This window comes from Abramis brama (assembly GCF_963993115.1).
Source record: "Abramis brama genome assembly, chromosome: 6".
NCBI lineage: Eukaryota > Metazoa > Chordata > Actinopteri > Cypriniformes > Leuciscidae > Abramis > Abramis brama.
In genome coordinates this window covers 16,123,085-16,143,660 of record NC_139968.1, presented here as the reverse complement: position 1 = coordinate 16,143,660, position 20,576 = coordinate 16,123,085, and the positions used below count along the sequence as shown (strand labels likewise).

At 50.1% G+C, this 20,576-nt stretch overlaps 1 protein-coding gene across 3 annotated transcripts in view; it reads right to left on the bottom strand.

Annotated features, from left to right (window-relative positions):
* The window catches only part of LOC311084438 (beta-1,3-galactosyltransferase 2-like), a 60,768-nt gene that overhangs the window by 13,915 nt on the left and 26,277 nt on the right, over positions 1 to 20,576 (bottom strand). The window contains exon 1 of one of the 3 annotated variants that reach the window (XM_084116448.1): positions 10,068 to 10,139. The exons of 1 other annotated variant lie outside the window; for it this stretch is intronic. The gene's annotated coding sequence lies outside the window, so the exon portion shown is untranslated. Of the gene's footprint in view, positions 1 to 6,304; positions 6,656 to 10,067; positions 10,140 to 20,576 lie in introns of those variants that run through there. One more of the 3 variants, XM_084116446.1, reaches the window with a different exon arrangement.

Genomic DNA, 20,576 nt, shown 5'->3' with positions numbered 1-20,576 from the left:
GCAGACACACTGTCACGCGCACCTGTCGAGCAAGATTCAGAGTCTAAGGCTACAGCAGAACTACTGGCTGACACAAACATCTACGTCGATGAAATAATCAGAAGCCTACCTGCTAGCTCAACGTACATCTCACAACTGAAAGAACAACTAAATACAGACAACACATGTTCTGAAGTCATGTCATTGTGTCAGAGAGGCTGGCCAGATTACAGCCATCTCACAGGCCCAATCAAAGCATATTGGCCACACAGAGACACTCTAACTGTACATGATGAACTGTTACTGAAAGGCACCAGACTCGTGATTCCTACCACTATGCGCAACTCTGTCCTCGTAGCCCTACATGAGGGACATCAGGGAATGTCTAGATGCAGAGAGAGAGCTAGAGAGACAGTGTTGTATGTGGTGGCCTGGTCTGAGTGGCCAAATCAACGAACTTGTGAAAAACTGCACCATATGCATTAAAGAGCGTGCCAACTCAGTGGAGCCTTTAATGCCCAGTGAGTTACCTGAAAGACCATGGCAAAAAGTTGGAGCTGATCTTTTTACTCTCAACAACAGTAACTATGTACTTGTGGTGGACTATTATTCCAGATTTGTGGAGATAGCCAAACTGACGCCCACGAGATCAGAAGATGTTATAGTACACCTAAAGTCAATCTTTTCCAGACATGGCATTCCAGAGCTTTTCTACAGCGACAATGGACCTCAGTTCTCAAGCCAGCTGTTCAAAGACTTTGCAGCAGCATATGGTTTCAGACATGTAACCAGCAGTCCAAGATTTGCACAAAGCAATGGTGAGGCTGAGCGTCATGTCCAAACTGTGAAAAGACTACTAAAGAAAGCTAAAGACCCATATCTTGCACTTTTAGCTTACAGAGCGACCCCATTGGCTAATGTATACAGCCCAGCGCAACTACTAATGGGACGGAGACTTCACATGCCAGTACCCCAGCTTCCCTCTTTGCTCATTCCCAGCCTGCCAAACGAGGCTACGGTGGAGAAAAGGGAGAGAGAGAGGAGACTAAAGGACAGTATTGTGTATAACAAAAGACATTGTGTGAGAGATCTTCCTCAATTATCACCACACTGTAAACCCGAATAAGTTAGCAGAACTCAAAAAATTTAAGGCAATCGATTGCCTTAATTTTTTAAGTTTTGAAATTCAAAGATTAAGTAAGCAGAACTGGCAGATTTTAAGTTTGTACTTAAACATTTCAAGTTAAGAACAATTAAACATTTCAAGTTAAGAATTTACTTATTTGAATATTTTCACATTTCAAGTACACCCGTCAGACCTACAGAGGGCACCAGGCTCACACCAAACTGTTCAGAGTCTGTAGTTAAGACTCCAAAGGCAGCTACCCCAGGTCCTGTCAGAACTAGGCTTGGCAGAGTTGTCGTAAAACCTCAAAGACTGGACTTGAATACAAAAGAGTTAAATAAAAAGAAAGTGTTCAAAAATTTGTAAAAGGTAAAAGAAAAAAAAGAGAGTTTTCTTTCATGCAGTAAATGTTCATTTAAGTCTGCATTCATCTCATAGAAAGGGGGATGTGGTGTAATCTGTTTTATGGTGAAGGGCCTAATAGGAAGTACGGGGACTACTGTGTGTTTACTGTGATGTGAATGGCTTTGAGTTTGAACGACGCAAAATAAATGCTGTTCAGTTGCTCTACAACGTGTCGCTTGAATCTATGCCCAAAAACACGACATTATTCACACTGGTTTTTGCATTTAATGTTTGTCCATCTGGAACTTTTATTTGTCATGAGCTCTATATTTTAAGATGTAGCCTACTAGAAAAAAAAATATGATTCAACAACACAAACTCTGTTTTTACTCTGCAAATTTGTTTTCCTTTCAAGTAGGCTATAGCCTACAAGTTATCCTGCTTTTTGCCATGGCTTGCCATACTGCCCAGAACAAAAAATATTTTATCCACACGAGATGTTTAAAAACCCTGCATGTAGTTTTTGTGAAGACGAGCGCATATCTTACAAAGGTTCCAGTTCTGTTTAGGCTATTGTAGTTTGTAATGCTTGTTATGTTCCTAAATTTATATAGGCCTAACACATTTAAACTTCTATCTATCTATCTATCTATCTATCTATCTATCTATCTATCTATCTATCTATCTATCTATCTATCTATCTATCTATCTATCTATCTGACTGACTGACTGACTGAGCTTCCTTTGAGAAAAATAGCAGCTTTTAAAACACCTTTTTTAAACTGTTATTTAAACCGGTGGTCTGCTATATTTCACAAAGGAAGCCCAGGTCGTTGGCGTTATATGAGAAGGACATTTTGAATTTGAGCCTACTGTAAAATTAGCTAGCTTAAAAATGCTGATTGATCAGTGCAGAGTTATTCCAGACACCTCCCGGTGTGTTCGTATTGGAATTGTGTAATCACAGATTATGAACAGATGTTTTCAGAGGTGGACAAAGTACACAACTTCCTTACTTGAGTGAAAGTACTGATACTACTGGTCAAATATTACTCTGTTACAAGTAAAAGTTGTAAAGACCGATTTTTACTTAAGTAAAAGTACAGAAGTACCCGTTTTTAAAAGTACTTAAGTATCAAAAGTAAATGTCAATGCATTGTTTTATTATTGTTGCATTGTTGTGTGTAATACTTACAGTACCTTATGCCTCTGAATCTATGCCTGCCTTCCTACCCTCATATCAATATCAAATTTATTTCTAGAACACAGTTCCAGTAGTGGGATTGAATGTGAGATTGAATAAGTGCACTCAATAACCTCCACAATGGTTTCGGACACCCAAATGGCTGTTCCCTCAAATAGTGTCATATTTAAAGTTTTTGGCCTTTTAGTATGAATATGTTAGCCTTACTGTTATCTAAGCTAGTGTGCACCAAAACAATGACAAAATTCGCATTTAGAAGACCAAACCCAACGTTGAAAATGAAAATCAGTTTCAATACAGTAAAATCAAGTAAAGTACAGATACTCAAAAAGTGTACTTAAGTACAGTACTCAAGTAAATGTACTTTGTTACTGTCCAACTCTGGATGTTTTACACAACAAGGATATATTCCCATTGGGTTGTTGGGTTTTTAATTTTTAATTTATTTATTATTAAGAGGTTTTCACAAGAGAAAACTGTAAACTACAAACATTAAACTTTGCTGAAATTAAATGTCTTTAACTGGAAGTGTTCTGTTAATTCTGCTAAACTATAATTACTAAAGCTAAAACTTAAACTAAATATATAAAAACTAAATAGAAATGTGTTCGCAAAATAAGAACGAAATTAAACTAACTAAACCATTAATGAAACTAAATAAAACTAAACTGAAATTTATAGGAAATTTGAAAATGATATTAAAATAAAAACTACAATAACCTTGACGACTACACCCTGTGCTACAAAATTGTCCAACAGTGGCTGGATACACAGGTGACAATGAGTACTGTTTGACATACACATGAGATGAAGTTTTTAGCTTGGCTCTGTATGGTTCAATATTCACAAAACCTGTGTCATATTTAAATTTAAACCAAAGAATTGGGTTTACTTGCTCAACTTAGGGCCTCTTCTGTGATATAGCGCTTCTGTGGTGCAATCACTTTCACTTCATATTTTTTCCACAACTCATAAGATTCATTCATATATTTTATGTCCCGATTTGTATGGGATTAATATCCTGCCATGATTCAAAACTGAAAATAAAGTTCTGAAAGGTTGAAACTAAGTGTTCGAAAACTCAAAATCGTATAAAAAAAAGTTTTGCAAGATCGAAAAATAAGTTTTGCAAGCTTGCAAAATGTAAAAAAAAATAAAAAATATCTCTGCAAACATTATGTTGTTTTTGAGATTTCCTTCTTCAGAACTGCAAAAAAAAATGTACGATGTTGCGCAAACAATTTTTCAGAGTTTCAAATTTGTCAGTGTTCTCCCACTGTATTAGTTTGTTTTCCAGGTTTGAAACCTTGTAAATGGTGATCTGAAAACTGGTGTGCGAATGTGTGAAAAAAAGTTTTGAAACTCTGAAAATAGAGTTTTGCAGGCTTGCAAAGTGGTAAAAAAAATAAAAATCTCTGCAAACATAATATTGTGTTTGAGTTTTCCTTCTTCAGAAGTGCAACACTCTTTTTTACGGTGTTGTGCAATCATTTTTTCAGAGTTTCGAATTTGTCACTGTTCTCCCAGTGTATAGTTTGTTTTCCAGATTTGAAACCTTGTAAATGGTGATCTGAAAACTGGTGTGCGAATAGGTGAAAAAAAGTTTTGAAACTCTGAAAACTGAGGTTTGAAAGGGCGCAACTTATTACATTACATTACATTTGCACTCCTATTGCAGACTATTTTTTCAGAGCTGAGTTTACAACACCCACTTTGCGGAGATACGCCCACACAGTTGCGAGCTTGCGACTCACGTGATTTGTGGCAGCGTTGTCACGCAGCTCTGCTCTGAAACTCTGAAACTCAGACTGAGCGAAAATGAAGCTTCGCAACTTAAAAAAAAAGCCTGGAGGGAGGGCCTTCTGCTATTGGCCAATGCTTTGCTGTCTGCTGACGTACAGTCCAATCACAAGTCGTATTTACTGGAAAGGTGGGATTGACCGACTGCTCCGCCAATGACGAAATTCTCACTCTCGAAATTCTCATGCTCACTCGCCTCACACACAGTCTATGCTCACACAGCGAGCGACTTACTTTCCTCAGCTGGCGACTCACTTTCCTCAGCTGGCGACTCACTCTCCTCACACAGCGAGCGACTTACTTTCCTCAGCTGGCAAATCATTCTCCTCACACAGCGAGCGACTCACTTTCCTCAGCTGGCAAATCATTCTCCTCACACAGCGAGCGACTCAGTCATGTACATTGGCCTAATATTATAATAAAATCTCAAGTACTGTATTGGTGCAATAACTAACTTCAGTAAACTGTTCAATTGTTGTGTTGTAAAAGTCATTTAATCTGAACCAATAATCTTAAATTGATTCTCATTGCATTTTTTTTTTAACATTTATAAAGGCAATTTCCCCCTAACTGTCATCTTTCAAGTCAAATTCTATACATTTTAAGTCACTATATTAGCCTACTTTTACCAATCAAATTGACTAGTATCAACAAAAAAAAATTGTTCCCACTGCAGAGAAAACAGAATCTGCATCAGAGGTGGCATTTATAAAAAGTTTAATATGCAAAACAAGCATAAAAAAAAAAAAAAAAAAAAAAAACTCAAATATTCAACATGAATGCATGGGGCAAAAATATAAAAATATTTAGTGTATATTATGTGTATTTTATGTTTGTTTAAGGACTGCTGCTGGCCAATAAAAAAGCCAATAAAACTTATGAATACAATTGTAGTTAAAAAACAAATAATAATCATAAAACATAATGGGGCATTCATGTTGAATATTCTTTTGAATGGTGTTATTAAATAATAATCTGTTATAATCTGATTGTAATTTATAGGCCTACAGTTAACTAATGTGATCTTTACAAAAACATAATGGTGTATGTAACTTTGAAATGTGTTTTACCTATTTTGATACCAATGTGAATCAGCAAAAATGGAAACGTCACTTTTTCAGAATATTCTATTTTAAAGATAATTTATAAAATAAACTTTTTAAAAAGCCGTGCATCCTGTTAGCGTATCCTGTGCGCTTTCACAACAACATAATGTTTGCAGAGATATTTTTTATTTTTTTTTACATTTTGCAAGCTTGCAAAACTTATTTTTCGATCTTGCAAAACTTTTTTTTGTAAGATTTTGAGTTTTCGAACACTTAGTTTCAACCTTTCAGAACTTTATTTTCAGTTTTGAATCATGGCAGGATATTAATCCCATAGATTTGGGTCACCCCAACCATCAAGCACCATTGATTTTTGTGACATGGGTTCAGACCAAGCAGCAAGATTGGACACTAAAGTTTCTGTCAGAAACCTTTACTATATCTATACATAAAATCCACTGGTCTTTCCCCAGGGAGTGATCTTGAAACCCTATTTCCACATTCCAGCAATTAATTTAGACACAAATCAAATGACAATCAACAGATAAAACAATTACAGATCTGGTAATATTTTAGCCACTCTCTAGTCTTTTGTATGAAAGTCGCACGACTATGATTCCCTCATCTTGTTCACTTTAACCAAAAGTGGCCTGGACAAATTCCAGCCTTAAGATATTATAAATCCTTTTCTATTTTGGGTTTTATGTCAAACAGAGACTACAGTGAGAGTTCTTCAACAAAGATTTATACAGGCTGACGTCGAGCAAGTGTTATCTCAATCTTTAGAGAAGAAAACACACTTACACAAGATCAGCCTCCTGAAGATCCAAAATTGGTCCTGGTTCTGCTTGGACTATCCCGGACAAAGCCCCCAATCTGTTAGATCATAATTATGGACCTTCCTTATCGAATTAAAGACAGTGAGTGACACTGATATCAGGGACCAAAAATGGTGCAGACACAGAAGTTTCAGTCAAAGTCAAGTCTTTGTTGAGAACCCTTCCACCTATGTGTGCGTGTGAAGTTGGCCTGTCAAGTTGAGGATGTGGTGGTGTGATACCACAAAATGGTAGGCTATATCATGTGATGAACTTCTGCACAGTGGAAAAAAACAATATGTGCATTGTGCAATCAATTCCTTTCTTTTACTTTTTTTTTTTTCAACTGCTTAAACACAAAATCCTTACTTGTCATACAATTTTTTAAACACCACACACCAAATCTACAAAACCATACACTAATTATCGGCCTTCGACTTTCAATTTCATAAAACACTTTTTGCAAAACCACAACACACAATTATTACTCGCAAAAATCTAAAAGTAAGTATCTTGATTTCCTTTTTCAAACACAACCTATCAAAATGCCACACTAATTCATCAGAGCCTCACACTAACTCCTCACATGTGCAAACAACCCCAACCAATCATGGCTTTAGAATAGGCCTATAAATAATTCAAAGGTCAAGTTATAGGTTTTTCGGACTGTGTAATATTGTATTCACAACCACAACTTTTTACTTACAGTAAAAAAAATTATCATTTGGTTTCAATCTTGCTTTGTGTTTACCGTGAATTTTTCAACATCTCTCTGCCAATTACTTTACAGTTTTTCTCATTTGTAAAAGGGGTCATATAATGCCATTTTTGTACAAGCTAATATGATTCTTTAGGGTCTAAATTAAAAGTTTGTAATATACTTTAATTAAAAATTCTCATTAGTATTGTAAGAAAACACTCATTTTACCTGGTCAAAAACAGCTCTGTTTTCAGCACGCCGTTTCAGTGCATGTGTCTTTAAATGATAATGAGCTTTGCTCACCCCGCCCTCTGTTCTGTGCGCACACCGGTCGAAGTCCACAGTAGTTGATTGTTGAGTTCACGCACATAGGTTTAGTTACCTATGATCACGCGCGTGAACTCGACAATCGACTACTGTGGACTTCGACCGAAAACAGGATGTAAATACAGGTATGAGCGCTGACTGAATAAACATCACTTTTATTCATATCTTTCACATCTACTGCAGTCAGATTCACCGTGTTCACTCTGGATGTGTTCACTCTCTAACTATAAACAGGAGTAGTGGTCGACCGATATATCGCCAAGGCCGATATATCGGCCGATATTTGGCATTTTTGAAATATCGGCATCGGCCGATAAGTTTTTCTGATTGGCCGATGTGTTGAAAGCGGGACTTTTATTTTGACGGCGCTCCAGACTTTTATTTTGACGGGCGAAGAGAACGAAGAGAACGGCAACGGCAGCTCCTCAGATCAAACAGTGCTCACTCACATTCTCCGTCTTCATTAATTTACGATCTCTGTCAGTCATATCTAATACTATGTTAGACAGAACTGGTAAACAAAGTAAGTTAATGGTAACTTATGCGAAGTAAGTAAAGTAAAGCGTTTGCTTTTATATTATTTGTAACAGAAAAGGCAAACAATCAGGCTAAAATACTTTCTCATTTGCCCTCAACATTCAGCAAATGCGCATCTACGTCATTTAAACAAATCTCCGAATATCTAATAAACATTTAAATTCACAAACCTTGCAGATTTAATTGAATCCAACTATGATATCTTGTGAAGTGTGCATTACTGTCTGCAAGTGACGGTCGGTCCGTGCGAAGTGAGTGAATGCGAACAGAAGATCAGCTTCACGGGAGACGCGATCGAAAAACTTTAAAGTGTAAGTTGCAGGTTAAATTTTTCACGAAGATAATGCAATGTGTTTATTAAACATAACGATAAGAACCGCCCACCATTGTTTTTTTTATACCAAAATGCTGATATAATATGAAAAGTTGGCACTTTTAACAGTGGTTTTAACCGCTCCCGCTCCCTTCCACTAGATGGGGCGTGACGTCATAAGAGGAACTCACTAGTAGAGTTACCGTACGCTAGCAGCTATAGATGCCTTACATAACTTCAGAAAAGTTGGTTGTATGTTTTATTTGATAAAAAAAATCATGGATAAAATAACTCAACTGTAAACATACTCGTGTGTGCTGACTTCAAGGGGACCGTGATCCTGCCTGAAATGAGAATAAGCTATTCGCAAAACAAACGGGTTCAGGCACGTCAGATCAGCCGGTCGCAGGTCGAGCTGTTCCACTAAATTCCAAAACGCGTTCACCTCACGGCAGCACATACTCTCCACTGCTGATTCAATTGGGTGGCATAGCCCACACAAACACAGTGATGGGGACATCGATCTCTCTTTTTCTTTTCTGACAATAAACATCGCTAATTAAATCGTGAGAAATTGATAACGCGTGGATTGAGGAAGGGTATTACATGACGTTTGAGGCGTCGATGAGACTATTGATGCCTGTGCAGTGTGTGCATCTCTAACGTTACAGCTCTGATTTGGACTGACTTACTGTAAGTAAATAATGTCTTCAGTCGTTGTCCCTCCTTGCTATTCTACATGACGGCAATATTTTGAAAAGACTTGCTTGTTCCGTTATATTATCCAGGTTAAGTTTGCACCAGGCTAGACTAGCTCTAACGTAGCTAACGTTACTCACCAGGACACCTGGCCAACCCTCCACTAATTCTCCTCACACCAAGCATTAATAACTCTTTGAGTGCCATGGCTGCTCTCTCTCACGCCTGACTGGTTAAAAATTGTAGGGCTGTGGTCCATAAAGAATTTGATGGTTTCCCACATCCTCAGTCGTTCTCCAAATAGCCATAATACAGTAAGAATCTAGCAGAGTATGGGTTGCGAGTTCCTCTTGTGACGTCATCACCCAGTAACTGAAAAAACACGCTACCTTCGAAGAAACCCCAATAAATGTTATTTTAACACATTTTAAGACAGAAATAATTAAATATATACATATAGAGCACTTTAATTTACACATTAATTGGCTGTGGTGGTTAACCTGCAACTTACACTTTAAATCCTTCATTTTAAAATATGCTGATATATAACCAGTTGCCAACTGTGTCATATTCATATCGTTTTCACTGTGCTGTATGTAAAATTAGCGTTACCTTGTCTTTATTTGAAAAAATATGATTACCAGCACGAAATTACCAGATTACTGAGTGCCCTGTTACAGTGTTTACATACTTTTTATTCACATATTCATATATTTCTAAACAATTACTTTGTGAAAAATACTGTAATAGGATTGCAAATTTAAGAAGTTGCCATCTAAAGTATAAAAGCATGTTTATTTTAAAAATTTGTTTTATAATTTATTTATAATTTATTAAATATTGATTAAAATAAATATATATAAAAATATCGGCTTTATATCGGCCATCGGCCACCCTGCTCTCCAAGATATCGGCATCGGCATCGGCCATCAAAAAAACAATATCGGTCGACCACTAAATGTCACGGTCACGTTCTTCAGCCTTCATCTGTGTGTGCACTTCATTCCCCAGAATCCTCCATGGCGCACACCTGCACTCACTCACCCAATCACCAATCATCATCACCTGCACTCCCTCATTAACCACCCTTTATATTCAGCACTCTCCCTTCACTCCTTGTCTGGTCTCGTCGATGTTCACCTTAACATGACCCACAGACTTCCGAACACTTACCTGGATTCCTACCTGTCATTTCATCCTCTCCAATCCGTCCTGCCTACCATCCTGTTCTGCCTTCAGCCCGACATCATCTGCAAAGAGAAAGAAAGACAAGGACATTACCAACCAGCTAAGCATCCACTGTTATTCTGTGTTTCTGTTACTCACAAAGCCCTCATCGCTGGTTCCGTCCAGCTCAAATCCCTCTTCATCGCTGGTCCCGTCCAGCTCAAAGCCCTCATCGCTGGTCCCGTCCAGCACAAAGCCCTCATCGCTGGTTCCGTCCAGCTCAAATCCCTCTTCATCGCTGGTCCCGTCCAGCTCAAATCCCTCTTCATCGCTGGTCCCGTCCAGCTCAAAGCCCTCATCGCTGGTCCCGTCCAGCACAAAGCCCTCATCGCTGGTCCCGTCCAGCACAAAGCCCTCATCGCTGGTTCCGTCCAGCTCAAATCCCTCTTCATCGCTGGTCCCGTCCAGCTCAAAGCCCTCATCGCTCGTCCAGCTCAAAGCCCTCATCGCTGGTCCCGTCCAGCTCAAAGCCCTCATCGCTGGTCCCGTCCAGCACAAAGCCCTCATCGCTGGTTCCGTCCAGCTCAAATCCCTCTTCATCGCTGGTCCCGTCCAGCTCAAAGCCCTCATCGCTCGTCCAGCTCAAAGCCCTCATCGCTGGTCCCGTCCAGCTCAAAGCCCTCATCGCTGGTCCCGTCCAGCACAAAGCCCTCATCGCTGGTTCCGTCCAGCTCAAATCCCTCTTCATCGCTGGTCCCGTCCAGCTCAAAGCCCTCATCGCTGGTCCAGCTCAAAGCCCTCATCGCTGGTCCAGCTCAAAGCCCTCATCGCTGGTCCAGCTCAAAGCCCTCATCGCTGGTCCAGCTCAAAGCCCTCATCGCTGGTCCAGCTCAAAGCCCTCATCGCTGGTCCAGCTCAAAGCCCTCATCGCTGGTCCAGCTCAAAGCCCTCATCGCTGGTCCAGCTCAAAGCCCTCATCGCTGGTCCAGCTCAAAGCCCTCATCGCTGGTCCAGCTCAAAGCCCTCATCGCTGGTCCAGCTCAAAGCCCTCATCGCTGGTCCAGCTCAAAGCCCTCATCGCTGGTCCAGCTCAAAGCCCTCATCGCTGGTCCAGCTCAAAGCCCTCATCGCTGGTCCAGCTCAAAGCCCTCATCGCTGGTCCAGCTCAAAGCCCTCATCGCTGGTCCAGCTCAAAGCCCTCATCGCTGGTCCAGCTCAAAGCCCTCATCGCTGGTCCAGCTCAAAGCCCTCATCGCTGGTCCAGCTCAAAGCCCTCATCGCTGGTCCAGCTCAAAGCCCTCATCGCTGGTCCAGCTCAAAGCCCTCATCGCTGGTCCAGCTCAAAGCCCTCATCGCTGGTCCAGCTCAAAGCCCTCATCGCTGGTCCAGCTCAAAGCCCTCATCGCTGGTCCAGCTCAAAGCCCTCATCGCTGGTCCAGCTCAAAGCCCTCATCGCTGGTCCAGCTCAAAGCCCTCATCGCTGGTCCAGCTCAAAGCCCTCATCGCTGGTCCAGCTCAAAGCCCTCATCGCTGGTCCAGCTCAAAGCCCTCATCGCTGGTCCAGCTCAAAGCCCTCATCGCTGGTCCAGCTCAAAGCCCTCATCGCTGGTCCAGCTCAAAGCCCTCATCGCTGGTCCAGCTCAAAGCCCTCATCGCTGGTCCAGCTCAAAGCCCTCATCGCTGGTCCAGCTCAAAGCCCTCATCGCTGGTCCAGCTCAAAGCCCTCATCGCTGGTCCAGCTCAAAGCCCTCATCGCTGGTCCAGCTCAAAGCCCTCATCGCTGGTCCAGCTCAAAGCCCTCATCGCTGGTCCAGCTCAAAGCCCTCATCGCTGGTCCAGCTCAAAGCCCTCATCGCTGGTCCAGCTCAAAGCCCTCATCGCTGGTCCAGCTCAAAGCCCTCATCGCTGGTCCAGCTCAAAGCCCTCATCGCTGGTCCAGCTCAAAGCCCTCATCGCTGGTCCAGCTCAAAGCCCTCATCGCTGGTCCAGCTCAAAGCCCTCATCGCTGGTCCAGCTCAAAGCCCTCATCGCTGGTCCAGCTCAAAGCCCTCATCGCTGGTCCAGCTCAAAGCCCTCATCGCTGGTCCAGCTCAAAGCCCTCATCGCTGGTCCAGCTCAAAGCCCTCATCGCTGGTCCAGCTCAAAGCCCTCATCGCTGGTCCAGCTCAAAGCCCTCATCGCTGGTCCAGCTCAAAGCCCTCATCGCTGGTCCAGCTCAAAGCCCTCATCGCTGGTCCAGCTCAAAGCCCTCATCGCTGGTCCAGCTCAAAGCCCTCATCGCTGGTCCAGCTCAAAGCCCTCATCGCTGGTCCAGCTCAAAGCCCTCATCGCTGGTCCAGCTCAAAGCCCTCATCGCTGGTCCAGCTCAAAGCCCTCATCGCTGGTCCAGCTCAAAGCCCTCATCGCTGGTCCAGCTCAAAGCCCTCATCGCTGGTCCCGTCCAGCACAGAGCCCTCTTCACCGCTGGTCCCGCCCAGCACCAAGCCTTCACCGCTGGTCCTGCCCTGCATAGAGCCTTCACTGTTGGTCCCATTCAGCTCAACGCCCTCTTCACAGCTGGTCCTGTCCAGCTCAACGCCCTCTTCACCGCGGGTCCTGTCCAGCTCAACGCCCTCTTCACCGCTGGTCCTGTCCAGCTCAACGCCCTCCTCACCGCTGGTCCTGTCCAGCTCAACGCCCTCCTCACAGCTGGTTCCGTCCAGCTCAAATCCCTCTTCACAGCTGGTCCCGTCCAGCTCAAAGCCCTCATCGCTGGTCCCGTCCAGCTCAAAGCCCTCATCGCTGGTCCCGTCCAGCACAGAGCCCTCATCGCTGGTTCCGTCCAGCTCAAATCCCTCTTCATCGCTGGTCCCGTCCAGCTCAAAGCCCTCATCGCTGGTCCCGTCCAGCACAAAGCCCTCATCGCTGGTTCCGTCCAGCTCAAATCCCTCTTCATCGCTGGTCCCGTCCAGCTCAAAGCCCTCATCGCTGGTCCCGTCCAGCTCAAAGCCCTCATCGCTGGTCCCGTCCAGCTCAAATCCCTCATCGCTGGTCCCGTCCAGCTCAAAGCCCTCATCGCTGGTCCCGTCCAGCTCAAAGCCCTCATCGCTGGTCCAGCTCAAAGCCCTCATCGCTGGTCCAGCTCAAAGCCCTCATCGCTGGTCCAGCTCAAAGCCCTCATCGCTGGTCCAGCTCAAATCCCTCTTCATCGCTGGTCCCGTCCAGCTCAAAGCCCTCATCGCTGGTCCCGTCCAGCACAGAGCCCTCATCGCTGGTTCCGTCCAGCTCAAAGCCCTCATCGCTGGTCCCGTCCAGCACAGAGCCCTCATCGCTGGTTCCGTCCAGTACAGAGCCCTCTTCACCGCTGGTCCCAACCAGCACTGAGCCCTCTTCACCGCTGGTCCTGCCCAGCACCAAGCCTTCACCGCTGGTCCTGCCCTGCATAGAGCCTTCACTGTTGGTCCCATTCAGCTCAACGCCCTCTTCACAGCTGGTCCTGTCCAGCTCAACGCCCTCTTCACCGCGGGTCCTGTCCAGCTCAACGCCCTCTTCACCGCTGGTCCTGTCCAGCTCAACGCCCTCCTCACCGCTGGTCCTGTCCAGCTCAACTCCCTCCTCACAGCTGGTTCCGTCCAGCTCAAATCCCTCTTCATCGCTGGTCCCGTCCAGCTCAAAGCCCTCATCGCTGGTCCCGTCCAGCTCAAAGCCCTCATCGCTGGTCCCGTCCAGCACAGAGCCCTCATCGCTGGTTCCGTCCAGCTCAAATCCCTCTTCATCGCTGGTCCCGTCCAGCTCAAAGCCCTCATCGCTGGTCCCGTCCAGCACAAAGCCCTCATCGCTGGTTCCGTCCAGCTCAAAGCCCTCTTCATCGCTGGTCCCGTCCAGCTCAAAGCCCTCATCGCTGGTCCCGTCCAGCTCAAAGCCCTCATCGCTGGTCCCGTCCAGCTCAAAGCCCTCATCGCTGGTTCCGTCCAGCTCAAATCCCTCATCGCTGGTCCCGTCCAGCTCAAAGCCCTCATCGCTGGTCCCGTCCAGCTCAAAGCCCTCATCGCTGGTCCCGTCCAGCTCAAAGCCCTCATCGCTGGTCCCGTCCAGCACAAAGCCCTCATCGCTGGTTCCGTCCAGCTCAAATCCCTCTTCATCGCTGGTCCCGTCCAGCTCAAAGCCCTCATCGCTGGTCCCGTCCAGCACAGAGCCCTCATCGCTGGTCCCGTCCAGCTCAAATCCCTCTTCATCGCTGGTCCCGTCCAGCACAAAGCCCTCATCGCTGGTCCAGTCCAGCACTGAGCCCCCTTCACCGCTGGTTCCGTCCAGTACAGAGCCCTCTTCACCGCTGGTCCCAACCAGCACTGAGCCCTCTTCACCGCTGGTCCCGCCCAGCACCAAGCCTTCACCGCTGGTCCTGCCCTGCATAGAGCCTTCACTGTTGGTCCCATTCAGCTCAACGCCCTCTTCACAGCTGGTCCTGTCCAGCTCAACGCCCTCTTCACCGCGGGTCCTGTCCAGCTCAACGCCCTCTTCACCGCTGGTCCTGTCCAGCTCAACGCCCTCCTCACCGCTGGTCCTGTCCAGCTCAACGCCCTCCTCACAGCTGGTTCCGTCCAGCTCAAATCCCTCTTCATCGCTGGTCCCGTCCAGCTCAAAGCCCTCATCGCTGGTCCCGTCCAGCTCAAAGCCCTCATCGCTGGTCCCGTCCAGCACAAAGCCCTCATCGCTGGTTCCGTCCAGCTCAAATCCCTCTTCATCGCTGGTCCCGTCCAGCTCAAAGCCCTCATCGCTGGTCCCGTCCAGCACAAAGCCCTCATCGCTGGTTCCGTCCAGCTCAAATCCCTCTTCATCGCTGGTCCCGTCCAGCTCAAAGCCCTCATCGCTGGTCCCGTCCAGCTCAAAGCCCTCATCGCTGGTTCCGTCCAGCTCAAATCCCTCATCGCTGGTCCCGTCCAGCTCAAAGCCCTCATCGCTGGTCCCGTCCAGCTCAAAGCCCTCATCGCTGGTCCCGTCCAGCTCAAAGCCCTCATCGCTGGTCCCGTCCAGCACAAAGCCCTCATCGCTGGTTCCGTCCAGCTCAAATCCCTCTTCATCGCTGGTCCCGTCCAGCTCAAAGCCCTCATCGCTGGTCCCGTCCAGCTCAAAGCCCTCATCGCTGGTTCCGTCCAGCTCAAATCCCTCTTCATCGCTGGTCCCGTCCAGCACAAAGCCCTCATCGCTGGTCCAGTCCAGCACTGAGCCCCCTTCACCGCTGGTTCCGTCCAGTACAGAGCCCTCTTCACCGCTGGTCCCAACCAGCACTGAGCCCTCTTCACCGCTGGTCCTGCCCAGCACCAAGCCTTCACTGCTGGTCCTGCCCTGCATAGAGCCTTCACTGTTGGTCCCATTCAGCTCAACGCCCTCTTCACAGCTGGTCCTGTCCAGCTCAACGCCCTCTTCACCGCGGGTCCTGTCCAGCTCAACGCCCTCTTCACCGCTGGTCCTGTCCAGCTCAACGCCCTCCTCACCGCTGGTCCTGTCCAGCTCAACGCCCTCCTCACAGCTGGTTCCGTCCAGCTCAAATCCCTCTTCATCGCTGGTCCCGTCCAGCTCAAAGCCCTCATCGCTGGTCCCGTCCAGCTCAAAGCCCTCATCGCTGGTACCGTCCAGCACAAAGCCCTCATCGCTGGTTCCGTCCAGCTCAAATCCCTCTTCATCGCTGGTCCCGTCCAGCTCAAAGCCCTCATCGCTGGTCCCGTCCAGCACAAAGCCCTCATCGCTGGTTCCGTCCAGCTCAAATCCCTCTTCATCGCTGGTCCCGTCCAGCTCAAAGCCCTCATCGCTGGTCCCGTCCAGCTCAAAGCCCTCATCGCTGGTCCCGTCCAGCACAGAGCCCTCTTCGCCGCTGGTCCCGTCCAGCACAGAGCCCTCGTCACCGCTGGTCCCGTCCAGCACAGAGCCCTCTTCACCGCTGGTCCCGTCCAGCACAGAGCCCTCTTCACCGCTGGTCCCGTCCAGCACAGAGCCCTCTTCACCGCTGGTCCCGTCCAGCACAGAGCCCTCTTCACCGCTGGTCCCGTCCAGCACAGAGCCCTCTTCACCGCTGGTCCCGTCCAGCACAGAGCCTAGCACAGAGCCTTCATCGCTGGTCCCGTCCAGCACAGAGCCCTCTTCACCGCTGGTCCCGTCCAGCACAGAGCCCTCTTCACCGCTGGTCCCGTCCAGCACAGAGCCCTCATCGCTGGTTCCGTCCAGCTCAAATCCCTCTTCATCGCTGGTCCCGTCCAGCACAAAGCCCTCATCGCTGGTCCAGTCCAGCACTGAGCCCCCTTCACCGCTGGTTCCGTCCAGTACAGAGCCCTCTTCACCGCTGGTCCCAACCAGCACTGAGCCCTCTTCACCGCTGGTCCCGCCCAGCACCAAGCCTTCACTGCTGGTCCTGCCCTGCATAGAGCCTTCACTGTTGGTCCCATTCAGCTCAACGCCCTCTTCACAGCTGGTCCTGTCCAGCTCAACGCCCTCTTCACCGCGGGTCCTGTCCAGCTCAACGCCCTCTTCACCGCTGGTCCTGTCCAGCTCAACGCCCTCCTCACCGCTGGTCCTGTCCAGCTCAACGCCCTCCTCACAGCTGGTTCCGTCCAGCTCAAATCCCTCTTCATCGCTGGTCCCGTCCAGCTCAAAGCCCTCATCGCTGGTCCCGTCCAGCTCAAAGCCCTCATCGCTGGTCCCGTCCAGCACAAAGCCCTCATCGCTGGTTCCGTCCAGCTCAAATCCCTCTTCATCGCTGGTCCCGTCCAGCTCAAAGCCCTCATCGCTGGTCCCGTCCAGCACAGAGCCCTCTTCGCCGCTGGTCCCGTCCAGCACAGAGCCCTCTTCGCCGCTGGTCCCGTCCAGCACAGAGCCCTCTTCACCGCTGGTCCCGTCCAGCACAGAGCCCTCTTCACCGCTGGTCCCGTCCAGCACAGAGCCCTCTTCACCGCTGGTCCCGTCCAGCACAGAGCCCTCTTCACCGCTGGTCCCGTCCAGCACAGAGCCTAGCACAGAGCCTTCATCGCTGGTCCCGTCCAGCACAGAGCCCTCTTCACCGCTGGTCCCGTCCAGCACAGAGCCCTCTTCACCGCTGGTCCCGTCCAGCACAGAGCCCTCTTCACCGCTGGTCCCGTCCAGCACAGAGTCTTCTTCACCGCTGGTCCAGTCCAGCACTGAGCCCCCTTCACCGCTGGTTCCGTCCAGTACAGAGCCCTCTTCACCGCTGGTCCCAACCAGCACTGAGCCCTCTTCACCGCTGGTCCTGCCCAGCCCAAAGTCTACACCGCTGGTCCTGCCCAGCACCAAGCCTTCACTGCTGGTCCTGCCCTGCACAGAGCCTTCACTGTTGGTCCCATTCAGCTCAACGCCCTCTTCACAGCGGGTCCTGTCCAGCTCAACGCCCTCCTCACCGCGGGTCCTGTCCAGCTCAACGCCCTCCTCACCGCTGGTCCTGTCCAGCTCAACGCCCTCCTCACCGCTGGTCCTGTCCAGCTCAACGCCCTCCTCACAGCTGGTCCCGTCCAGCTCAACGCCCTCCTCACAGCTGGTCCCGTCCAGCTCAACGCCCTCTTCACCGCTGGTCCCGTCCAGCACAGAGCCCTCTTCACCGCTGGTCCCGTCCAGCACAGAGCCCTCTTCACCGCTGGTCCCGTCCAGCACAGAGCCTAGCACAGAGCCTTCATCGCTGGTCCCGTCCAGCACAGAGCCCTCTTCACCGCTGGTCCCGTCCAGCACAGAGCCCTCTTCACCGCTGGTCCCGTCCAGCACAGAGCCCTCTTCACCGCTGGTCCCGTCCAGCACAGAGCCCTCTTCACCGCTGGTCCCGTCCAGCACAGAGTCTTCTTCACCGCTGGTCCAGTCCAGCACTGAGCCCCCTTCACCGCTGGTTCCGTCCAGTACAGAGCCCTCTTCACCGCTGGTCCCAACCAGCACTGAGCCCTCTTCACCGCTGGTCCTGCCCAGCACCAAGCCTTCACTGCTGGTCCTGCCCTGCACAGAGCCTTCACAGCTGGTCCTGTCCAGCTCAACGCCCTCCTCACAGCTGGTCCTGTCCAGCTCAACGCCCTCCTCACAGCTGGTCCAGTCCAGCTCAACGCCCTCCTCACAGCTGGTCCAGTCCAGCTCAACGCCCTCCTCACAGCTGGTCCTGTCCAGCTCAACGCCCTCCTCACAGCTGGTCCAGTCCAGCTCAACGCCCTCCTCACAGCTGGTCCAGTCCAGCTCAACGCCCTCCTCACAGCTGGTCCTGTCCAGCTCAACGCCCTCCTCACAGCTGGTCCTGTCCAGCTCAACGCCCTCCTCACAGCTGGTCCTGTCCAGCTCAACGCCCTCCTCACAGCTGGTCCAGTCCAGCTCAACGCCCTCCTCACAGCTGGTCCAGTCCAGCTCAACGCCCTCCTCACAGCTGGTCCTGTCCAGCTCAACGCCCTCCTCACAGCTGGTCCAGTCCAGCTCAACGCCCTCCTCACAGCTGGTCCTGCCCAGCACAGAGCCCTCATCGCTGCCCAGCACAGAGCCCTCATCGCTGCCCAGCACAGAGCCCTCATCGCTGCCCAGCACAGAGCCCTCATCGCTGCCCAGCACAGAGCCCTCATCGCTGCCCAGCACAGAGCCCTCATCGCTGCCCAGCACAGAGCCCTCATCGCTGCCCAGCACAGAGCCCTCTTCACCGCTGGTCCCGTCCAGCACAGAGCCCTCTTCACCGCTGGTCCCGTCCAGCACAGAGCCCTCTTCACCGCTGGTCCCGTCCAGCACAGAGCCCTCTTCACCGCTGGTCCCGTCCAGCACAGAGTCTTCTTCACCGCTGGTCCAGTCCAGCACTGAGCCCCCTTCACCGCTGGTTCCGTCCAGTACAGAGCCCTCTTCACCGCTGGTCCCAACCAGCACTGAGCCCTCTTCACCGCTGGTCCTGCCCAGCACCAAGCCTTCACTGCTGGTCCTGCCCTGCACAGAGCCTTCACAGCTGGTCCTGTCCAGCTCAACGCCCTCCTCACAGCTGGTCCTGTCCAGCTCAACGCCCTCCTCACAGCTGGTCCAGTCCAGCTCAACGCCCTCCTCACAGCTGGTCCAGTCCAGCTCAACGCCCTCCTCACAGCTGGTCCTGTCCAGCTCAACGCCCTCCTCACAGCTGGTCCAGTCCAGCTCAACGCCCTCCTCACAGCTGGTCCAGTCCAGCTCAACGCCCTCCTCACAGCTGGTCCTGTCCAGCTCAACGCCCTCCTCACAGCTGGTCCTGTCCAGCTCAACGCCCTCCTCACAGCTGGTCCTGTCCAGCTCAACGCCCTCCTCACAGCTGGTCCAGTCCAGCTCAACGCCCTCCTCACAGCTGGTCCAGTCCAGCTCAACGCCCTCCTCACAGCTGGTCCTGTCCAGCTCAACGCCCTCCTCACAGCTGGTCCAGTCCAGCTCAACGCCCTCCTCACAGCTGGTCCTGCCCAGCACAGAGCCCTCATCGCTGCCCAGCACAGAGCCCTCATCGCTGCCCAGCACAGAGCCCTCATCGCTGCCCAGCACAGAGCCCTCATCGCTGCCCAGCACAGAGCCCTCATCGCTGCCCAGCACAGAGCCCTCATCGCTGCCCAGCTCAGAGCCCTCTTCGCCTCTGGGTCCGCCCAGCTCAGAGCCCTCTTCGCCGCTGGTCCCGTCCAGCTCAGAGCCCTCTTCGCCGCTGGTCCCGTCCAGCTCAGAGCCCTCTTCGCCGATGGTCCCGTACAGCTCAGAGCCCTCCTCGCCGCTGGTCCAGTCCAGCTCCGAGCCCTCCTCGCCGCTGGTCCTGCCCAGCTCAGAGCCCTCTTCGCCTCTGGGTCCGCCCAGCTCAGAGCCCTCTTCGCCGCTGGTTCCGCCCAGCTCACAGCCCTCTTCGCCGCTGGTCCCGTCCAGCTCAGAGCCCTCTTCGCCGCTGGTCCCGTCCAGCTCAGAGCCCTCTTCGCCGCTGGTCCCGTACAGCTCAGAGCCCTCCTCGCCGCTGGTCCCGCACAGCTCAGAGCCCTCTTCGCCGCTGGTCTTGTCCAGCTCAGAGCCCTCTTCGCCGCTGGTCCTGTCCAGTCCAGAGCCGCCTTCATCACTGGTCCTGTCCAGCCCAGAGCCGCTTTCGCCCCCTGCCTCTTCCAGTCCAGTGTTAAAGCCTGATATTTCCCCAAAGGAATTTTGGGGGGGGGGGCTATCAGTCTTCTCCGCCATGGCCACCTGAAGGGTCCTCACCGCCGTGGCCACCCGAAGGGTCTTCTCCGCCATGGCCACCCGAAGGGTCTTCTCCGCCATGGCCACCTGAAGGGTCCTCACCGCCGTGGCCACCCGAAGGGTCCTCTCCGCCATGGCCACCCGAAGGGTCCTCTCCGCCATGGCCACCCGAAGGGTCCTCTCCGCCATGGCCACCCGAAGGGTCCTCTCCGCCATGGCCACCCGAAGGGTCCTCTCCGCCATGGCCACCCGAAGGGTCCGCACCGCCATGGCCACCCGAAAGGTCCTTACCGCCATGGTCCCCTGCTCAGCCTGTACCACCATGGTCCCCTGATCAGTCTGCTTCACCTTGGTTCCCTG